Genomic DNA, 6,780 nt, shown 5'->3' with positions numbered 1-6,780 from the left:
CCCCTGCCCGCCATTTTATTTTTTTTTTCACTTTTTTTTTCATTATTATTCCATTATGCTTTCTTTAACAAAAAAAGATGCACGATTCTACTTGTAGGAGACCTTATGCATGATAAACTGTCGAATATATTGTAAAAATAATTTAAAACAATGGAAATAAATCAATTTTCCAGGATTTTTCCAGTTCTTAACCATTATTCGATATTTTCCCAATTTAAAAAAAATTATTTTCTATATTTAAGACCCTCAAAAATATAGAAAAGCTCATTTAAAAAATAATATAAAGGAAAATAAGCGGAAGAAAAAAAAGGAAATCTTTTTTAAAAGTTGCTGAAGCTGGGATTCGAACCTGGGTCACCTCGCCTCAGCCGTCAGCTAGTAGTCCGGTATCTTGACCGCCATGCCACTTGAACACGAGATGCCTGCCACAATTTCGCTTCAAAAGTCCTCCCACGGACAGCTATGCAATAGATCTTTGAGGGCCCCCGGCCCCCCCTAATTCCCCTATAAAAATTTCCTTCAGCTAACATGTTAGGACCAGTAATCCCTACTTAGGTTCCGAGTTTGAAAATTATAACTTGATATTAAAGGGAGTTAGACGACTTCGAAATTCGAACCCCTCCCCACCATTTTATATTTTTTTTTTTTCATTATTATTTAATTATGCGTTCTTTAACAAAAAAAGATGAACGATTCCACTTCTAGGAGATCTTAGGCATGATAAACTGTCGAATATATTGTAAAAATAATTTTGAACAATAGAAATAAATCAATTTTCACTGATTTTTCCAGTTTTTACCCATTATTCGATATTTTCCCAATTTAAAAAAAAAAATTTCTATATTTAAGACCCTCAAAAATATAGAAAAGCTCATTCAAAAAATAATATAAAGCAAAATAAGCGGAAGAAAAAAAAAGAAATCTTTTTGTAAAGATGCTGAAGCTGGGATTCGAACCTGGACCACCTCGCCTCAGCCGTCAGCTACTATTCTGGTATCTTGACCACCATGCCACTCGAGCACGAGAAGCCTGCCACAATTTCGCTTCAAAAGTCCTCCCACGGACAGCTATGCAATAGACCTTTGAGGGCCCCCCTGCACCCCCTAATTCATCTATAAATATTTCCTTCAACTAACATGTTAAGACCATTGACCCCTACTTAGAGTCCGGGTTTGAAAATTATAACTTGATATTAAAGGGAGTTACACGTCTTCGAAATTCGAACCCCTCCCCGCCATTTTATTTTTTTTTTTACTTTTTTTCTCATTATTATTCCACTATGCGTTTTTTAACAAAAAAAGATGCACGATTCTACTTGTAGGAGACCTTATGCATGATAAACTGTCGAATATATTGTAAAAATAATTTTAAACAATAGAAATAAATCAATTTTCCGGGATTTTTCCAGTTTTTACACATTATTCGATATTTTCCCAATTTAAAAAAAATTATTTTCTATATTTAAGACCCTCAAAAATATAGAAAAGCTCATTTAAAAAATAATATAAAGGAAAATGAGCGGAAGAAAAAAAAAGAAATCTTTTTTAAAAGTTGCTGAAGCTGGGATTCGAACCTGGGCCACCTCGCCTCAGCCATCAGCTACTAGTCCGGTATCTTGACCGTCATGCCACTCGAACACGAGAAGCCTGCCACAATTTCGCTTTAAAAGTCCTCCCACGGACAGCTATGCAATAGACCTTTGAGAGCCCCCCTGCACCCCCTAATTCACCTATAAATATTTCCTTCAACTAACATGCTAAGACCATTGACCCCTACTTAGGGTCCGAGTTTGAAAATTATAACTTGATATTAAAGGGAGTTAGACGACTTCGAAATTCGAACCCCTCCCCACCATTTTATATTATTTTTTTTTCATTATTATTCCATTATGCCTTCTTTAACAAAAAAAGATGAACGATTCCACTTGTAGGAGACCTTATGTATGATAAACTGTCGAATATATTGTAAAAATAATTTAAAACAATGGAAATAAATAAATTTTCCGGGATTTTTCCAGTTTTTAACCATTATTCGATATTTTCCCAATTTAAAAAAATTATTTTCTATATTTAAGACCCTCTAAAATATAGAAAAGCTCATTTAAAAAATAATATAAAGCAAAATAAGCGGAAGAAGAAAAAAATGAAATCTTTTTGAAAAGATTCTGAAGCTGGGATTCGAACCTGGACCACCTCGCCTCAGCCGTCAGCTACTATTCTGGCATCTTGACCACCATGCCACTCGAACACGAGAAGCCTGCCACAAATTCGCTTTAAAAGTCCTCCCACGGACAGCTATGCAATAGACCTTTGAGAGCCCCCTTGCACCCCCTAATTCACCTATAAAAATTTCCTTCAGCTAACATGTTAGGACCATTGACCCCTACTTAGGGTCCGAGTTTGAAAATTATAACTTGATATTAAAGGGAGTTAGACGACTTCGAAATTCGAACCCCTCCCCACCATTTTATATTATTTTTTTTTTCATTATTATTCCATTATGCCTTCTTTAACAAAAAAAGATGAACGATTTCACTTGCAAGAGACCTTATGCATGATAAACTGTCGAATATATTGTAAAAATAATTTTAAACAATAGAAATAAATCAATTTTCCGGGATTTTTCCAGTTTTTACACATTATTCGATATTTTCCCAATTTAAAAAAAATTATTTTCTATATTTAAGACCCTCAAAAATATAGAAAAGCTCATTTAAAAAATAATATAAAGGAAAATAAGCGGGAAAAAAAAAAGAAATGTTTTTGAAAAGTTGCTGAAGCTGGGATTCGAACCTGGGCCACCTCGCCTCAGCCGTCAGCTACTAGTCCGGTATCTTGACCGCCATGCCACTCGAACACGAGAAGCCTGCCACAATTTCGCTTCAAAAGTCCTCCTACGGACAGCTATGCAATAGATCTTTGAGGGCCCCCTGCACCCCCTAATTCACCTATAAAAATTTCCTTCAGCTAACATGTTAGGACCATTGACCCCTACTTAGGGTCCGAGTTTGAAAATTATAACTTGATATTAAAGGGAGTTAGACGACTTCGAAATTTGAACCCCTCCCCACCATTTTATATTATTTTTTTTTTCATTATTATTCCATTATGCCTTCTTTAACAAAAAAAGATGAACGATTCCACTTGTAGGAGACCTTATGTATGATAAACTGTCGAATATATTGTAAAAATAATTTAAAACAATGGAAATAAATAAATTTTCCGGGATTTTTCCAGTTTTTAACCATTATTCGATATTTTCCCAATTTAAAAAAATTATTTTCTATATTTAAGACCCTCTAAAATATAGAAAAGCTCATTTAAAAAATAATATAAAGCAAAATAAGCGGAAGAAGAAAAAAGAAATCTTTTTGAAAAGATTCTGAAGCTGGGATTCGAACCTGGACCACCTCGCCTCAGCCGTCAGCTACTATTCTGGCATCTTGACCACCATGCCACTCGAACACGAGAAGCCTGCCACAAATTCGCTTTAAAAGTCCTCCCACGGACAGCTATGCAATAGACCTTTGAGAGCCCCCTTGCACCCCCTAATTCACCTATAAAAATTTCCTTCAGCTAACATGTTAGGACCATTGACCCCTACTTAGGGTCCGAGTTTGAAAATTATAACTTGATATTAAAGGGAGTTAGACGACTTCGAAATTCGAACCCCTCCCCACCATTTTATATTTTTTTTTTTTTCATTATTATTCCATTATGCCTTCTTTAACAAAAAAAGATGAACGATTTCACTTGCAAGAGACCTTATGCATGATAAACTGTCGAATGTATTGTAAAAATAATTTAAAACAATAGAAATAAATTAATTTTCCGGGATTTTTCCAGTTTTTACACATTATTCGATATTTTTCCAATTTAAAAAAAATTATTTTCTATATTTAAGACCCTCAAAAATATAGAAAAGCTCATTTAAAAAATAATATAAAGGAAAATAAGCGGAAGAAAAAAAAAGAAATCTTTCTTAAAAGTTGCTGAAGCTGGGATTCGAACCTGGGCCACCTCACCTCAGCCGTCAGCTACTAGTCCGGTATCTTGACCGCCATGCCACTCGAACACGAGAAGCCTGCCACAATTTCGCTTTAACAGTCCTCCCTCGGACAGCTATGCAATAGACCTTTGAGAGCCCCCCTGCACCCCCTAATTCACCTATAAATATTTCCTTCAACTAACATGCTAAGACCATTGACCCCTACTTAGGGTCCGGGTTTGAAAATTATAACTTGATATTAAAGGGAGTTAGACGACTTCGAAATTCGAACCCCTCCCCGCCATTTTATTATTTTTTTTTACTTTTTTTCTCATTATTATTCCACTATGCGTTTTTTAACAAAAAAAGATGCACGATTCTACTTGTAGGAGACCTTATGCATGATAAACTGTCGAATATATTGTAAAAATAATTTTAAACAATAGAAATAAATCAATTTTCCGGGATTTTTCCAGTTTTTACACATTATTCGATATTTTCCCAATTTAAAAAAAATTATTTTCTATATTTAAGACCCTCAAAAATATAGAAAAGCTCATTTAAAAAATAATATAAAGGAAAATAAGCGGAAAAAAAAAGAAATGTTTTTGAAAAGTTGCTGAAGCTGGGATTCGAACCTGGACCACCTCGCCTCAGCCGTCAGCTACTAGTCCGGTATCTTGACCGCCATGCCACTCGAACACGAGAAGCCTGCCACAATTTCGCTTCAAAAGTCCTCCTACGGACAGCTATGCAAAAGATCTTTGAGGGCCCCCTGCACCCCCTAATTCACCTATAAAAATTTCCTTCAGCTGACATGTTAGGACCATTGACCCCTACTTAGGGTCCGAGTTTGAAAATTATAACTTGATATTAAAGGGAGTTAGACGACATCGAAATTCGAACCCCTCCCCACCATTTTATATTATTTTTTTTTTCATTATTATTCCATTATGCCTTCTTTAACAAAAAAAGATGAACGATTCCACTTGTAGGAGACCTTATGTATGATAAACTGTCGAATATATTGTAAAAATAATTTAAAACAATGGAAATAAATAAATTTTCCGGGATTTTCCAGTTTTTAACCATTATTCGATATTTTCCCAATTTAAAAAAATTATTTTCTATATTTAAGACCCTCTAAAATATAGAAAAGCTCATTTAAAAAATAATATAAAGCAAAATAAGCGGAAGAAAAAAAAAGAAATTTTTTTTGAAAAGTTGTTAAAGCTGGGATTTGAACCTGGGACCCCTCGCCACAGCCGTCAGCTACTAGTCCGGTATCTTGTCCTCCATGCCACTCGAACACGAGAAGCCTGTCGCAATTTCCCTTCAAAAGTCCTCCCACGGTCAGCTATGCAATAGACCTCTGAGGGCCCCCCTGCAATTCCCTAATTCACCTATAAATATTTTCTTTAGCTAACATGTTAGGACCATTGACCCCTACTTAGGGTCCGAGTTTGAATATTAAAACTTGATATTAAAGGGAGTTAGACGACTTCGAAATTCGAACCCCTCCCCGCCATTTTATTTTTATTTTTACTTTTTTTTTCATTATTATTCCATTATGCGTTCTTTAAGAAAAAAAGATGCACGATTCTACTTGTAGGAGACCTTATGCATGATAAACTGTCGAATATATTGTAAAAATAATTTAAAACAATAGAAATAAATCAATTTTCAGGGATTTTTCCAGTTTTTACCCATTATTCGATATTTTAGCAATTTAAAAAAAATTATTTTCTATATTTAAGACCCTCTAAAATATAGAAAAGCTCATTTAAAAAATAATATAAAGCAAAATAAGCGGAAGAAGAAAAAAGAAATCTTTTTGAAAAGATGCTGAAGCTGGGATTCGAACCTGGACCACCTCGCCTCAGCCGTCGGCTACTATTCTGGTATCTTGACCACCATGCCACTCGAACACGAGAAGCCTGCCACAATTTCGCTTTAAAAGTCCTCCCACGGACAGCTATGCAATAGACCTTTGAGGCCCCCCCCTGCACCCCCTAATTCACCTATAAATATTTCCTTCAGCTAACATGTGAAGACCATTGACCCCTACTTAGGGTCCGGGTTTGAAAATTATAACTTGATATTAAAGGGAGTTAGACGACTTCGAAATTCGAACCCCTCCCCGCCATTTTTTTTTTTTTTTAACTTTTTTTTTCATTGTTATTCCATTTTGCGTCTTTAACAAAAAAAGATGCACGATTCTACTTGTAGGAGACCTTATGCATGATAAACTGTCGAATATATTGTAAAAATAATTTAAAACAATAGAAATAAATCAATTTTCAGGAATTTTTCCAGTTTTTACCCATTATTCGATATTTTTCCAATTTAAAAAAAATTATTTATTATATTTAAGACCCTCTAAAATATAGAAAAGCTCATTTAAAAAATAATATAAAGCAAAATAAGCGGAAGAAAAAAAAAGAAATCTATTTGAAAAGTGCTGAAGCTGGGATTCGAACCTGGGCTACCACGCCTCAGCTGTCAGCTATTAGCCCGGTATCTTGACCACCAGGCCACTCGAACACGAGAAGTCTGCCGCAATTTCCCTTCAAAAGTCCTCCCACGGAAAGCTATGCAATAGAACTTTGAGGGCCCCCCTGCACCTCCTAATTCACCTATAAATATTTCCTTCAACTAACATGTTAAGACCATTGACCCCTACTTAGAGTCCGGGTGTGAAAATTATAACTTGATATTAAAAGGAGTTAGACGTCTTCGAAATTAGAACCGCTCCCAGCCATTTTTTTTTTTTTTTACTTTTTTTTTTCATTA

Source organism: Parasteatoda tepidariorum, chromosome 6 (genome assembly GCF_982258835.1).
Source record: "Parasteatoda tepidariorum strain Cologne lab strain chromosome 6, Ptep-v5.0, whole genome shotgun sequence".
Classification (NCBI taxonomy): Eukaryota; Metazoa; Arthropoda; class Arachnida; order Araneae; family Theridiidae; genus Parasteatoda; species Parasteatoda tepidariorum.
The sequence above is the reverse complement of the archived record's forward strand: the minus strand, read 5'-3'. Positions refer to the sequence as shown.